Genomic DNA, 16,726 nt, shown 5'->3' with positions numbered 1-16,726 from the left:
AGCTGATGGGTAACACTCTGCCAAACACCGGGCAGCACGGTGGCACGGTGGTTAGCACTGCTGCCTCACAGCGCCAGGGACCTGGGTTCAATTCTGGTCTCGGGTGACTGTGTGGAGTTTGCACGTTCTCCCAGTGTGTGCGTGAGTTTCCTCCAGGTGTTCCGGTTTCGTCTCACAATCCAACGATGTGCAGGTTAGGTGGATTGGTCACGCTAAATTGCCCCTTCATGTTCAAAAGGTTGGGTGGGATTACAGAGTAGGGCCAGAGATAGGGTACGCTTTCAGTGGGTCGGTGCAGGCCCGATGGGCCAAATGGCCTCCTTCTGCAGTGCAGGGATGCTATGATTCAATCCCACCCAAAATGACACTTCTAAAATTAGCTCAAGACCCACTGTGGCGGCTCGTGAAGTTTAAAATTCTATTAATCAGTACACCTGCAATAGTGTTGCCTCATTAATAGTAATCATGAAACCATCTGGTTCACTAATGACCTTCCGGGCAGAAAATCGGCCAGTCTGACCTGGCCTGGCCGATATGTGACTCCAGAGCCAAAACAATGGGCGGGATTCTCCGCCGGCGTGATTCTCCGTTTTGCAGGCGCCCGGGGGTTTCCCGACGGCGGGGGGCTGCCCAACAATGGGAACCCCCATTGACCGACTGGCATAGCGGAGAATCCCGTCGGCGGGTCGGGGCAGAGAATCCAGCCCAATATGTTTGACTCTTAACAGCCCTCCAAAGTGGCACAGTGAGTCACTCATTTCAAGAGTGGCCAGGGATGGAGAATGAATGGTAGCCTTGTCAGTGATGCCCACATCCCAAGAATGAATCCCAAAAAACTTTAATCAGTATTCCAATTTTCTCTCATTCTTTCCTGAATATAATAAGTTAGGTCCGCAGATGTTGTCAGGCGTTTGGTACCTTTCCAGCGTCCTTCTTCATGTGTGAGTGTGGATGGTGAATGTCGGTGGGCTATTTCCATGCTTCGCAACTGAGCCAGTTATTGCTTTTGCCCAACGTATATTTGCACCAAGAGTCACTGGACAGCCATCAACATCTTTGGCTAATTTAGTTCCCCCAGTCTCTGGACATTGAATTGAGACACCAACTGTTATTCTGGCTGCAATGAACCAACTTAAAACAGGCCTTGGACAAAATGTTAGACATACTGATTTGGATCACCCAATGGCACACCCTCCAGACAGATATATTTCTAACTTGAACTCGCTGCAAAATGATTCTGTCTGTTATGTTTATATGACTGAATGATTTCTTAAAGCGCAAGTGTAAACTTTATATTATTAGTGAACAAGATTTCTTAGAACTGTGAAGAGGAGGCATTAAATGCAGATGAGTGTTGCAAATTCAAACCTCTTGTGCAGCCATTGTTTTCAAAAGGATACTTATGATGGATGTGGCTTATTTTCACCAGCGCTGCCAATTAGTGAGCTCTCACAGAAAGCATACAAGATCAAGTTTCAAAGCTTATGTGCTTTATAAATGTCAATGGTTAAATAAAGGAGCAATGGCACTGCTCACAGACAACTGTTGTTCATGTGCGATACAGTGAGATGGCAATGGACTGAGAACGGAGTCAAATTACATAGAATTTACATAGAAATGACAGCACAGAAACAGGCCAAAAATTCCAACAAGTTTGTGTTGGATTTTATCATCCACCCAAGCAGTGGTCCCAACCTACCTCCTCCAACCTGTCCCAGACGTCAAAGATTCCCTCAATAGGTTTATATTACATACTGCCGCAGACAGAATTTATGTATTTTCTTCCTGCCCATGATCAGTGTGTTTTGCATATGAGGGGTAGGTATTTTCATACCATCAAAGGGATTGTGAAAATTTAAATACTTCCAGCGGCAAACGTTTTGTGAACTTAAATAATAATAATAACAATCTTTAGTGTCACAAGTAGGCTTACATTAACACTGCAATGAAGTTACTGTGAAAAGCCCCTAGTCGCCACACTCCGGTGCCTGTTCGGGAACACAGAGAGAGAATTCAGAATGTCCAAATTACCTAATAAGCTCGTCTTTCGGGACTTGTGGGAGGAAACCGGAGCACCCGGAGGAAACCCACATAGACACGGGGAGAACGTGCAGACTTAAAGACTTGACATCTCACTCACTCCATTCACCCACGCTACCAAGCATACAAAGATACAGACGAGGGAGAAAAAAAACAATACAATTGCAATTTATGATTGTCTCAGTGTCTTGCACGCAGGCCTATAGTTTCTTTGATGAGTTGATGCTTTGGTTGAAATGAAGGTTTTGTAAAGTGAAGTTAAAAACTCACCACTATTCTTAGAAGACCCCCAAAACCAAAAAAGTGTCGATATTCTAAATGGTGAACAGGGATTCTCACTCCCCGACTCCGATGCAGGCTTCAGTGGGTGCTATTCAGGTCAAACTATATTTTCAAGTTATCCCCCGGTATAACCCATACCTTCACCGAAGAAGTTTACCTACTTACCCCTCAGTAGCATTGATATCCTGGGTCCTGCATTGCTAAGTAAGTAAAGTAGGCTAATAACCACTGTTTCAGGTTAAAACTTTTAAGTCATTTTATTATATATTTTTTTCTTTTTAAAAGATGCAATCACTGTCTTTACAGAAAAGTAAAAAGATCTTGCTTCTGAATCCTTCTGGTTGGTTGAAGGGACCTTCAGGCCCAACTTGACAATCAATCTTCTTTTTAAAATCTGATCTTCTTTAGATGTGTTCGCTGATGGGCTCAGTTGCTGTGTCCTATCTTTCCCATGTACCGAGCTGTGAGAGCTGGCTCTGCTGGCTATCTCTGAGCTGACTCTGAGCTGACTCTGCCTCCTCTTTAAATTCTAGTCTTCCTTAGATGTATTAGCTGTTTTAGCTCGGCTGCTTTGCCCTGTCCCTTTCCCATGGCCGAGCTGACTGTAATCTGACTCTGAGCTGCTTGTTCCTTCTCTGCTTCTCCGCCTCTCTGCTTTTCTCTGAGTTCTGGTTCTGGCTGCTGTCCCCTTTCTTCGGGTTTATATATTTTTCTGACAGTTACCTAGTTTTTATGACTTTACTGTAAAGTAACTCTTTGATTGTAAAAATGATCATAGAATTTACAGTGCAGAAGGAGGCCAGTCGGCCCATCGAGTCTGCACCGGCTCTTGGAAAGAGCACTCTACCCAAGGTCAACACCTCCACCCTATCCCCATAACCCAGTAACCCCACCCACCACTAAGGGCAATTTTGGACACTAAGGGCAATTTATCATGGCCAATCCACCTAACCTGCACATCTTTGGACTGTGGGAGGAAACCGGAACACCCAGAGGAAACCCACGCAGACACGGGGAGGATGTGCAGACTCCGCGCAGACAGTGACCCAAGCCGGAATCGAACCTGGGACCCTGGAGCTGTGCAGCAATTGTGCTATCCACAATGCTACCGTGCTGCCCATATCTTTGATCTAAACATTCTAATACAACTAAATATTCATTTTGACATAACCTCACCTTTCAGGCCTCTGATTACATTGTTTCCTTTGCGATGTTCAAAGTTCCTTTGTGATATTTAAAAGGTGTGAATTTTGGTTTGGTTCCTGTCATTTCTATAGTTTTATTTTCCAATTGTGTCCTCAGCTCATAATTTTGACTTTGATTTTGGCTTTGAATTATGTTTCTTGTAGACTGATGGTCTCCAGTTTTCTTTAATTTACCTGGTATTAGCAAAATTTCACACCTAGAATTATCACCAAATTCAACTGAACCTCATCCTTTCCTTTCCAGCTGCTTACTAAGATAGTTAATTTCAATGAAGGTGCGGAAACCATTGTTTTTAACTGTATGCTAAACATCCACTTGGTTATAACTTCAAAGATTTACATTTATCACCTAGCTCAACTGAAACTATCATCCATGCTTTTCCAGCTGCTTACTAAGATAGTTACGTTCAATGAAGGTGTGAGCCATTGTTTTTGGCTTCATTCAAAATCCTGTGTGTTTGCTAAGCCTGCTTGAGAGAAAGAATCTGCATTTTACAATCCTGCTCTTTGCAGCTGCTGTTAACCCTTTGTGGGATCTTTCCCTGTATCCTCTCCTGTATCTCTCAGACCAGATATTGCCAGACGTCCATGTTTCAAATGACACATCTTTCCATATTTTCAATAACAAAGATGTGGCGATGCCGGCGTTGGACTGGGGTGAGCACAGTACGAAGTCTTACAACACCAGGTTAAAGTCCAACAGGTTTGTTTCGATGTCACTAGCTTTCGGAGCGCTGCTCCTTCCTCAGGTGAATGAAGAGGTATGTTCCAGAAACATATATATAGACAAATTCAAAGATGCCAAACAATGCTTGGAATGCGACCATTAGCAGGTGATTAAATCTTTACAGATCCAGAGGTGGGGTAACCCCAGGTTAAAGAGGTGTGAATTGTGTCAAGCCAGGACAGTTGGTAGGATTTTGCAGGCCAGATGGTGGGGGATGAATGTAATGCGACATGAATCCCAGGTCCCGGTTGAGGCCGCACTCATGTGTACGGAACTTGGCTATAAATTTCTGCTCGGCGATTCTGCGTTGTCGCACGTCCTGAAGGCCGCCTTGGAGAACGCTTACCCGGAGATCAGAGGCTGAATGCCCTTGACTGCTGAAGTGTTCCCCGACTGGAAGGGAACATTCCTGCCTGGTGATTGTTGCGCGATGTCCGTTCATTCGTTGTCGCAGCATCTGCATGGTCTCGCCAATGTACCACGCTTCAGGACATCCTTTCCTGCAGCGTATAAGGTAGACAACGTTGGCCGAGTCGCACGAGTATGTACCGCGTACCTGGTGGGTGGTGTCCTCACGTGTAATGGTGGTATCCATGTCAATGATCTGGCACGTCTTGCAGAGATTGCCATGGCAGGGTTGTGTGGTGTCGTGGTCACTGTTCTGAAGACTGGGTAGTTTGCTGCAAACAATGGTTTGTTTGAGGTTGCGCGGTTGTTTGAAGGCAAGTAGTGCCGAAAGCAGCGCTCCGAAAGCAAGTGACATCGAAACAAACCTGTTGGACTTTAACCTGGTGTTGTAAGACTTCGTACTGTTCAATAACAAAAGCAGAGGATTCTCAGTAAGCGGTGAAGCTTCTTGCAGTTGACTTTGTAGGAGGTTCATTCTCAGTTGAACACAGGTTGGAGAGAGTCCCTTTCCCACTTTCTAGGTATTGCTGTCTCTTACATTGGCTGCTTGGATGTTCTGCAGCTGGATGGTAGTCCTCTGATGGATTTCTCTGCCTGCAGAACAGCTTTGTGCTGTTTTAAAAGCAGGCAAAATCATGGCTGTCTCACCATGTGACCGCTACAAGTTCAAAGTCCTTTTACAAATATCGCGGAAATTCCAGGAGAGCCTGAAACGGGATTTGTGCCAAACAGTGTGCGGCGTTCCCGGGCCCTCCCTGGAGGTGTAATCAGGTTCAATCCCAGTGAAGGAGAAAAATTAATTAAGAAGCGTGGATTTCCTGCCAATATCTGACAAAATGTGCGCAACTCTGCTGAGTAAATGACCCACCGTTTGAAGTGAAAATTGCATATGGAGGCCACAGTAGTTACGTACAACCAAAGGCATATTCCAGTTCGTCTGTACGGCAGGTTATCGTTCACTCAGCCAGTCCAACTGTCACTTTTACAGATAGTAGCCTCCAACCTTCTTCCCATCACATGGCTGATCAGGAATCTCTCCCATACTTACCACCTGCCGCTGGGGTGTGTTGGAAGGATTGGCCGGTTGATATTGTAACCTGTTTGGTCACATTATGATTGCACCTTCAATGGCCATCACTTCGTGGGGCTCAAACCCGGAGCTTGTGGCTCAGAGACAGGGACACTACCTACTGTGCCATGGGATCTGCTCTTAGGCCTTATAAAACACCCCAAATATCAAGAGTATGAAAGATCTACTTTCTTAACAATATGGTTTGCAGTAGTAAAAATGGAGTTGCGACGTGCAAATGATTAACAAAGCTAGACACAACGGTAATTTCGCACTCTGTTAGGTGGGTAAGATAACTCAACGGACATGGGCGGCACAGTAGCACAGTGGTTAGCACAGTCGCTTCACAGCGGCAGGTTCCTAGGTTCGATTCCCGGCTTGGATCACTGCCTGTGCGGTGTCTGCACGTGGGTCTGCGTGGGTTTCCTCCGGGTGCTCCGGTTTCCTCCCACAGTCCCGAAAGACGTGTTGTTAGGTAATTTGGATATTCTGAATTCTCCCTCAGTATACCTGAACAGACGCCGGAGTGTGGTGACTCGGGGCTTTTCACAGTAACTTCATTGATGTGTTAAGGTAAGCCTACTTGTGGCAATAAAAGATTATTAAATTAGAAACTGCTTGTAGTGAGCAGCATCCTGTAATGAGCACTCATGCCAGACAAAAGTGCTGAGTTTTGATTCTGATGACCCCTATTAATATACTTAAAAGAAGTACACTTCTGGGAGTTGCATTCTGCCTGAATCAGGGTAAATCTGGATGAGGGGTGGGGTAGGATGCACGGATTGATCATGGGATCAGATACCCTCTGGCACTGGAGGAGCAACAGCTGGTGGCTCTGCAAAATATTGGCAAGGGTCTACGCGACGACAGGGCTTGTGACTATAGCACCATTCCGAATTAGCACTTTGTGATCCGCCTAGTGATTGACGGTCCCGCCTGCCGTGTGTTCGATGAAGAAAAGAAATGTATACAATTGCAAAGTACCAAGAGGTCAATTTGAAAGTGTGCTAGGACATCGATGTGGTCTGTGAATCATCTTAGGACCAAGCCATCTTCACATTTGTTCTTTCCCTTTCCACTGTTGGAAAATTGATTAAGCTTCCTAACTAGGCTGGGTTGAAGCAATGTGAAATGTGAAGATATTGGGTTGGATTAATTTTCCTCATGTTGGTTTCAGATATTCAGACATTATCACGATACCATTTCAAACTAGCCCAATTCTCCATGATGCACCTCCATGTTCTTGGTCCACCCCGGTTACTGGAGCGATCCTACCTATGGTCTGAGCAGGGTGGGATAAGAGAAAGAGGCATTGTAACCCACACGAGACCTCGGGGGACGGATTAATTAGTATCCCCGTGAGCCTTGTGAAATATGAGCTGATGCGGGGCCCATCAACAGAGTAATGGAGTCTAGCATAAAAGCAGGCCCGGATGGGAGCCGAGTGTGAGATGTCCTTGCTGGGATCTAAAGTAGATAGTTTACTTTGCAATGAAATACATTTCTCTACGCTTCTCGTTTTGGACTCCATTGTGGCCACTAGGTTGGCGATGAGGGTAAAAGTGGAGCTACAGTCGTGCTGCTAACTGTTGGAAGAACGGTCACCTCCTATCGCACTACCAGGATAAGGTTTGCACTGATTTAAAAATGCCGCTCTTTGGGAGAGTTGATGTGTTTGATGGTAGTGTGGAAGATTGGACGCTACTTTTTCAGGGTTAACACTATAAGTGATGATGAGTGACAAACAGTAATAATCTTGACTGCCCCACCTTCAGTGTGATAAAAAAAAACCTCACGTACTCCACAGCCCTGGACTCCAAGATCTTTGAAAAGCTGGTAGCACCAGTGGCAATTATGGCCCCAAGCCGTCGGCCATCGTGCCTAACACGGCTGAGAGGGCCCCAGGGGAGTCCGTTACCGAGTCCTTAAAGCATTTAAGGAAACTAGCTGAGTTTTGTGATTATGGCCTTTATCTTCCCACAATCTACGGGACCGATTGATTTGTGGATTGAACAATATGGCGACCCGACAAAAGTTACTGGCTGAGCCATTGTTAAAACTTAGGAAGGCTGTAGAAATGTCTCTTTCGTGAGAGAGTGCAGGAAAGGGAGTACAGGAACTCCAACGGATGAAAGTGAACAGTGTGCGATGTGGCCCCTCCTGGCCTTCAGCCCCCCCCCCACCCCCGAGAATCGGAACCCCCGGAACCCCGCCTTGCGGCAATACCGCCGAGGCCAGGACCACAGATCTCAAATCACATGAACTAGGCCAGATATGCCCCCCCAGAATCTGAAGAGACGAGGTGGTGCGTGCAGCCGGAGAAACTGCAGGCAGCAAAAGCAACAGAGCAGCCAACAAACCCACCGCCCCACCCGAGGTAGACCACAACCCAGAGCCCGAACTTTTCACTTGGAACAGCCCGATGACGAATGCATGCAGCTGAACTGCATCACAGCACCCAAAGGTGCCCCCATTCAGATCACCGTGCAGGTAAACGTCACCCTCTTGTAATGGAATTGGACACTGCAGCCGCTGTCTCGGTCATAGGTAAACAAATGTTTGAACATACAGCAGTTGACTTTATGTGATATGGAGGTAAGACTACACCGGGGAGCCACTTACCATAGCGGGGACCACGATGATCCTGGTGATTTATGGGCAGCAGTCTATAAGGCTAACGTTGATTGTAGTGAAAGGACAAGGCCCTAGTCTGTTAGGCCATGATTGGCTGCCACGCCTTCGCCTAGATTGGCAGCGGATCTTTCAGATGAGCGCTGCAGGCCTCTGTGAGGTGTTGGGGAAAGAGGCCAAAGTTTTTCAAACCGGACTGGGGAAAATCAAGGGAGCCTTGGCGAAAATTCATGTCCACCCTGAAGCGGAGCCTAAATATTTTCAGCCCCATCCGGTTCCCTACGTGCTACTGCCGAAGGTTGAAGCAGAGCTCAGATGTCTAGAGGGCCTAAGGAGCATTCGGCCAATAAAATCCGCTAATTGGGCAGCATCGGTAGTCCCCGTCCTTAAACCGGACAAAACGGATTGACTTTGTGGCAACTATAAATTGATGGTAAATAGGGCCTCCCAATCGGAAGGCTTGTATGCGAAATTGGCTGGAGGTCATTCATTTACAAAGCTTGACAAACCACTTAAATACTTTGACTACAGGAACAGGTTAGAAATGGGTCTCACCTTCTGACTCCCCATCTACAAGCCTGTCCGTCTACAAGACACAAGTCAGAAGTGTGACGGAATGCTCTCCATTTGTCCGTATAAGTGCCACTCGAAGCTTGAACATCCAAGACAAAACAGTCAAGTTGATCGGTACCCCATCCACCCATTAACAAAGAACAAAGAAAAGTACAGCATAGGAACAGGCCCTTCGTCCCTCCAAGCCCGTGCCGACCATGCTGCCCGACTAAACTACAATCTTCTACACTTCCTGGGTTCATATCCCTCTATTCCCATCCTATTCATGTATTTGTCAGAATGCCCCTTAAATGTCACTATCGTCCCGGCTTCCACCACCTCCTCCGGCAGCGAGTTCAAGGCACCCACTATCCTCTGTGTAAAAAACTTGCCTCGTACATCTACTCTAAACCTTGCCCCTCGCACCTTAAACCTATGCCCCCTAGTAATTGACCCCTCTACCCTGGGGAAAAGCCTCTGACTATCCACTCTGTCTATGCCCTTCATAATTTTGTAGACCTTTATCAGGTCGCCCCTCAACCTCCGTTGTTCCAGTGAGAACAAACCGAGTTGATTCAACCGCTCCTCATAGCTAATGCCCTCATAACCACGTGCTCCCTCTACTACTGGCAAAATGTGGCTGCAGTGTGTACCGCCCACAAGATCGATTGCAGGAACTCACCAAGATTTCTTTGACGTCCCCTCTCAGACTCACCACCTCGACCATTGAGAAGGCCAAGAGCAGCGGGCATGTGGGAACACCACCATCTGCAAGTTTCCCTCCAAGTCACACATCGTCCGGTTTTGGAACTGTAATACCATTTCTTCCTCATTGTTAGGTCACACCACCATCTTCTCAAGGGTAATTATGCCTGGTCAGTCAATGCTGATTTAGCCAATGATGCCATGTCCTGTGAATGAATAAATAACACAAATTTTTAAAAGATTTGATAAGACTGCAGGGTGGATGCATGAATAGCAAATGAATTTAATGTAAGTAAGTGTGAGGTGGTGCCTTTTGTAGCGGTAAGGAATATCCCATACCATTTGGCAACTGAGAGCCTGAATGGGGCAAATAATCCAAGGGTACAGATTAACAAAGCATTAGTAGTAGCAACGCAATTTAATAAGGCCAGAAAATAAATGGCAAACATTCAAGGAACGCATGGAGGAACTGCTGCAACTGTTCATTCCTGTCTGGCAAAAAAGCAAAATGGGTAAGAGGACCAATCCATGGCTTACGAAGGAAATTAGAGATAATATCCAATCCAAGGAGGAAGCATAGAGATTGGCCAAGAAAAATAATAGGTCTGAGGATTGGGAGCAGTTTAGAATTCAGCAAAGAAGGACGAAGGGATTGATTAAGAAGGGAAAACTACAGTACAAAAGTAAGCTTGCAGGGAACATGAAGAGTGACACTAAGAGTTTCTATAAGTACGTGAAGAGAAAGAGATTGGTGAAGACAAATGCAAGTCCCTTACAGACAGAAACGGAGAAATGTATAACAGGGACAACGAAATGGCTTAGCAACTGAATACATACTTTCTGTCTTCACAAGAGAGGACATAAATCAGGGGCAGGATTCTCTCAGCCCACGCCGGGCCGCAGAATCGCCGGGCCGGGTGGGAATCGCGCGACGCCGGTCTGCCGATTCTCCGGAGAGCAGAGAATCGTCGCCTGGCGATTCTCCTCCCGGGATGGGCCGAGTGGCCGCATAAAAATATCCGATTCCTGCCGGCGCCATCCACGTGTGGTCTTACCCGGCGGGGGCGCGAGACCCGCACCGCACCACTCCGGCCCGTCGATTCTCCGGCGCCAATTCTGCGGGACGCCGCCGCACCGGTTGGGGGCCGTGTTGAAAGCACCCCCCAACCCTCCCGGCATTTCTCCGCGCCTCGACGGGCCAAGTGCCTGCCTGCCGAGTCGGCCGAGTCCCGCCGGCGTAGGTTCCATATGGCCCTATCCGGCAGGACCTCGGAGTTCTAGCAGCGGGGGCTGTCCTGGTGGGGGGGGGGGGGGGGGGGGGAGGATACCGACCCGGGAGAGGGGGCCTCCACGGTGGCCGTGCCCGAGATCGGGGCCTACCGATCTGGCGGGCGGGCTATTTCCGTGGGGGGCCTATGTTCCTCCACGCCAGGCCCCTGTAGGGTTCCGCCATTTTGCCCGGGGGCCGACAGCGGAGACGGGCATGCGCGAACACGCGCTGGCCGTGGCACGCCGGCTGTGAGCAGCGGAACCACCTCCGGCACCATACTAGCCCCTGGGAAGAGGGGTGAATACCTGGGCCTGGAGGCCCGTTGACGCCGGAGTGGCTCGCGGCGCTTTTGACGCTGGCATCAGAACTTGGCTGCGGGATCGGAGAATCCCGGCCACAAGATTTAGTGAGAGGGGAGAATTGAGGGAGAAATAGTGTTGGGGAAATTGATGGGGATTGAAGGCATGATAAATCCCTAGGGCCTGATAATCTACATCCCAGAGTACTTAAGGAAGTGGCTCTAGAAATAGTGGATGCGTTGACAGTCATCTTCAAGGACTCTATAGACTCTGGAGCAGTCCCTGCAGATTGGAGGGTAGCTAATGTCAGTCCAATATTCAAAAAGGGAGGCAGAGAGAAAACAGGGAATTATAGGCCAGTAAACCTGATGTCGGTCATGTGGAATATTCTCAAATCCATTATCCAAGGACTTTATAGCGGTTGCATTTAGAAAACAGTGGCAGGATCAGTCAGAGTCTGCATGGATTTATGAAGGGGAAATCATGCTTGACAAATTCTTGTAATTCTTTGAAGACGTAACCAGTAGAGTTGACAAGGGAGAGCCAGTCGATGTGGTATATTCGGACTTTCAGAATGCGTTTGACACGTTTAAGAGATTATCGTACAAGATTAAAGCGCATGGGATTGGGGAAGTGTATTGAGGTAGATAGAAAACCGGTTGGCAGAAGGAGAAACAATGAGTAGGAATTAACGGGTCCTTTTCAAATTTGCAGGCAGTAGCTAATGAGGTGCCATAGAGATCGGGATTGGGACCCCAGCTATTCACAATAAATATTAATGATTGGGACGAGGGAACAAAATGTAACATCTCAAAGTTTGCAGATGATACAAAGTTGGGTGGGTGGGTGTGAAGAGGATGTATAGATCCTTCTGCATTATCTGGAGAGGTTGGGTGGGTGGGCAAATCAATGGCAGATGCAGTTTGGAGAAATGTGAGGTTATTCACTTTGGAAGCAAAAACAAGAATCATAGAATTTACAGTGTGCAGGAGGCCATTCTACCCATCGAGTTTGCAGCGGCCCTTGGAAAGAAAGCCCTACCTAAGCCCACACCTCCACCCTATCCCCTGTAACCCAGTAACCGCAACCTAACCTTTTTGGACACTAAGGGCAATTTATCATGGCCAATCCGCCCAACCTGCACATCTTTGGACTGTGGGAGGAAACCGGAGCACCCGGAGGAAACCCACGCAGACACGGGGGAGAACGTGCAGACTCCGCACAGACAGTGACCCAAGCCGGGAATCGAACCTGGGACCCTGGAGCTGTGAAGCAATTGTGCTATCCACAATGCTACCGTGCCACGCAGAGTAGTACCTGAATGGCTATAAATTGGGAGAGGGGGAGTGTGCAGCTGGGTGTCCTTGTGCACCAGTCGCTGAAGGTAAGCATGCAGGTGCAGCAGGCGGTAAAGAAGGCTAATGGTATGTTGGCCTTCATTGAGAGAGGTTTTGAATACAGGAGCAGGGATGTGTTATTGCAATAATACAGGGGTCATGGTGAGGCCACACCTAGAATATTGTGTACAGTTTTTGGTCTCCCTTTTCTGAGGAAGGATGTTCTTGCTCTCGAGGGAGTGCAGCGAAGGTTTACCAGACTGATTCCAGGGATGGCGGGGGACTGACGTATGAGGCGAGATTGACTAGGTTAGGATTATTTCTCTGGAGTTCAGAAGAATGAGGGGGGATCTCAAAGAGACTTATAAAATTCTAACAGGAATTAGACAGGGTAGTTGCAGGGAAGGATGTTCCCGATGGTGGATGTGGCCAGAACCAGGGGTCACAGTCTGAGGATTCAGGGGTAAACCATTTAGGACAGAGATGAGGAGGACATTTCTTCACCCAAAGAGTGGTGAGCCTGTGCAATTCATTATCACAGGAAGTAGTTGAGGACAAGACATTGAATATATTCAAGAGGCGGCTGGATATAGCACTTGGGGAGAATGGGGTCAAAGACTATGGGGGAGAAAGCAGGATTGGGCTATTGTTTTTTTTTTTTAAATGTTTATTAAAGTTTTTTAACACAATTTTTCACCCTTACAAACAATAACCCCCCCCCCCCCCTAGTAACAAAATAGAAAGAAAACGCACATAGCAAGATATATACATGGTAGAACGATATGTTACAGAGCTTTGTACACTGGCTCTCTCCCGTACATGCCAGTTTCCCAAATCTTTCATGTGTTCTCTTGCCCAAACCCCCCCTAGGCAAACCCCCCTTCCCCCCTCCCTCCCCTCCCCCCCCCCTTCCCAGGATGTCCCTCCCCCCCCCCAGGTTGCTGCTGCTGCTGACCGACCTTCCTGTAACGCTCCGCGAGATAGTCTAGGAACGGTTGCCACCGCCTGTAGAGCCCCTGCCCAGACCCTCTCAAGGCAAACTTTATCCTCTCCAGCTTAATGAACCCAGTCATGTCGTTTATCCAGGCCTCCACGCTGGGGGGCTTCGCCTCCTTCCACATTAGTAAGATCCTTCGCCGGGCTACTAGGGACGCAAAGGCCAGAATGCCGGCCTCTTTCGCCTCCTGCACTCCCGGCTCATCCACTACTCCGAATATTGCTAGCCCCCAGCTTGGCTTGACCCGGACTTTCACCACCCTTAGATATTGTTCCCGCCACCCCCCCTCCCGAACCCTCCAGTGCCGGGCATGACAAAACATATGGACATGGTTCGCCGGACTCCCTGAGCACCTTCCACATCTGTCCTCTACTCAACTTCGCCCCTGTCAAGTGAGCTCTATGAACCACCTTAAATTGTATCAGGCTGAGCCTGGCACACGAGGAGGAGGAATTAACCCTACCTAGGGCATCAGCCCATAACCCCTCCTCAATCTCCTCCCCCAGCTCCTCCTCCCATTTACCCTTCAGCTCCTCTACCAGCACTTCCCCCTCTTCTTTCATCTCTTGGTATATTGCCGACATCTTGCCCTCCCCGACCCATACACCTGAGATCACCCTGTCTTGAATTTCTTGTGCCGGGGAGCAACGGGAATTCCCTCACCTGCCGCCTCACAAATGCCCCTCACCTGCATATATCTAAAAGCATTGCCCGGGGGTATCTCAAACTTCTCCTCTAGTGCTCCTAGGCTCGCAAACGTCCCATCAATGAACAGGTCCCCCATTCTTCTAATCCCCGCCTGATGCCAGCTCTGAAACCCCCCGTCCATCCTCCCCGGGACAAACCGGTGGTTACCCCTGATCAGGGACCACACCGAGGCTCCCATTGCACCCCTGTGCCGTCTCCACTGGCCCCAGATCTTTAGCATTGCCGCCACCACCGGGCTCGTGGTGTACTTTGACGGCGAGAGCGGCAGCGGTGCCGTCACCAGCGCCCTCAAGCTCATTCCTTTACAGGACGCCATCTCCATCCTCTTCCATGCCGCCCCTTCTCCCTCCATCACCCACTTACGGATCATCACCACATTTGCTGCCCAGTAGTAGCTCCCTAGGTTCGGCAGCGCCAGCCCTCCTCGGTCCCTGCTGCGTTCCAGAAAACCCTCTCCCTTACCCTCGGGGTCCTATTCGCCCACACAAACCCCATAATGCTCCTGCCTACTCTCTTAAAAAAGGCCTTGGTGATCACGATGGGAAGGCACTGAAACACAAAGAGAAATCTCGGGAAGGACCACCATTTTGACCGACTGCACTCTACCCGCTAGCGAGAGCGGTAACATGTCCCATCTTTTGAAGACCTCCTCCATTTGCTCCACCAACCTCGTCAGATTCAGTTTATGTAGGGCCCCCCAACTCCTGGCTATCTGGATCCCCAGGTACCGAAAGCTCCCCTCCGCCCTCCTCAGCGGTAGCTGACCTATCCCCTTTCTTGGTCCCCTTGCCTGTACTACAAAAAGCTCACTCTTCCCTACATTGAGCTTATAACCTGAAAAATCCCCAAACTCCCTTAAAGTCTGCATGACCTCCACCATCCCCTCCACTGGATCCGCCACATACAGCAAAATGTCATCCGCATAAAGCGACACTCGATGCTCTTCTCCCCCTCGGACCACCCCCCTCCATTTCCTAGACTCTCTCAATGATATGGCCAAGGGTTCAATCGCCAATGCAAACAACAGGGGGCACCCCTGCCTCGTCCCACGGTACAGCCGAAAATACTCCGACCTCCGCCGATTCGTCACCACACTCGCCACCGGGGCTCTGTAAAGGAGCTTAACCCAACTAATAAACCCTCCCCCGAACCCAAACCTACGGGATTGGGCTATTGTGTTGGACGATCAGCCATGATTGTGACGAATGGTGGAGCAGGCTCGAAGGGCCGAATGGCCTCCTCCTGCTCCTCTCTTCTATGTTTCTGTGTAAATCACACGAAAGACGGGATTCATTTTGAAAGGAATAGAATTGAAAAACTGGGAGATTTTGCTAAACTTGTACGCAACCCACATTAGACCACTTTTTTTGAAGTTCAGTGTACTGATCCAATCTCCACATAGCAAAAATGGCATTGAGGAATGGGAGCCAGTGCAACACCAATTTACACGGCTGATGCCACAACTGAGAGGTTCTCACCATCAGGAAAGATTGAACAGGCTGGTGATTATTCCTCTGCAAAAGCGAAGGCTAGGGTGGCACAGTGGTGCAGTGCTGCCTCATGACACAAGGACCCGGGTTCGATCCCGGCCCTGGTTCATTGGCCGTATGGTTGTTGCACGTTCTCCCCGTGTCTGCGTGGGTCCTACCCCCACATGGATTGGCACGCTAAATTGCCCCTTAATTGAATAAGAGATGAATTGGGTACTCTAAATTTATTTTAAAAAGGGGTAAAGGGAATGCCGAGGAGTGTCATAACAGTGCTTTTCAAGTGATGAAGAGTTAGGTATGCCAAGAGGAGATGGCTCCACCTACAGAGCGTGGGGAGATTCGGACTAGCGACCATAAATAATCACTACCAAGTCCAGTAGGAAATTCAGGAATACTCCATCACCCAGAGAGTGGTTAGATCGCGGGAAACTGCTTTCACAAGGATTGATACATTTGTGGAGAAACTAGATTATACAAGTCGGAAAAGGAATAAATGGTGATGGCGATAGGGCAAGAGGAATGGAGGGGGGAGGCTTACGTGAAACCTAAACACTGCCTTCAGCCAGCTGTGCCAAATCCGGCTTTTCGGTTCATTCGAGCACTGCTGTTTTCAAAGGTGGTTGGCCCCTTTGTCTTAACTCTGGGTAACTACAGCCTCTATTCGTGGCTTTGCAGCTCCAAGTTCAAACACGACCGTGAGATTTGTATTTTTTAAAAACACGGTAAGGTCTACTAACTTTTATTAAGTTGTTGCCGAATCGAACGCTTTGAAATTTCTTGGCCTGGCTGCTTCTCAAGATCAGGACCATCTCCCTAAGCGTTAAGCGGCCCCAGCAAGATCAATCCAAGATGATTCATGTCAGATGTATCTCATATATTAAATCGTTAGTTTTGATATAGAGCATTACACACAGTGGCTGACACTTCTGCTGCCTGAGTGAGCTGCCAGGTGCCTGTCAGCTTCATCCTCTGCAATAAACTGGTTTGGCAGCGTTTGCCTTCAAAG

The 16,726-nt window shown here is 48.5% G+C and overlaps 1 protein-coding gene across 1 annotated transcript in view; it reads left to right on the top strand.

The window, feature by feature from the left end:
* rbm20 (RNA binding motif protein 20) overlaps nt 1-16,726 on the top strand; it is a 274,255-nt gene that overhangs the window by 149,364 nt on the left and 108,165 nt on the right.

Source organism: Scyliorhinus torazame, chromosome 16 (assembly GCF_047496885.1).
Source record: "Scyliorhinus torazame isolate Kashiwa2021f chromosome 16, sScyTor2.1, whole genome shotgun sequence".
Classification (NCBI taxonomy): domain Eukaryota; kingdom Metazoa; phylum Chordata; class Chondrichthyes; order Carcharhiniformes; family Scyliorhinidae; genus Scyliorhinus; species Scyliorhinus torazame.
The sequence above is the reverse complement of the archived record's forward strand: the minus strand, read 5'-3'. Positions and strand labels throughout refer to the sequence as shown.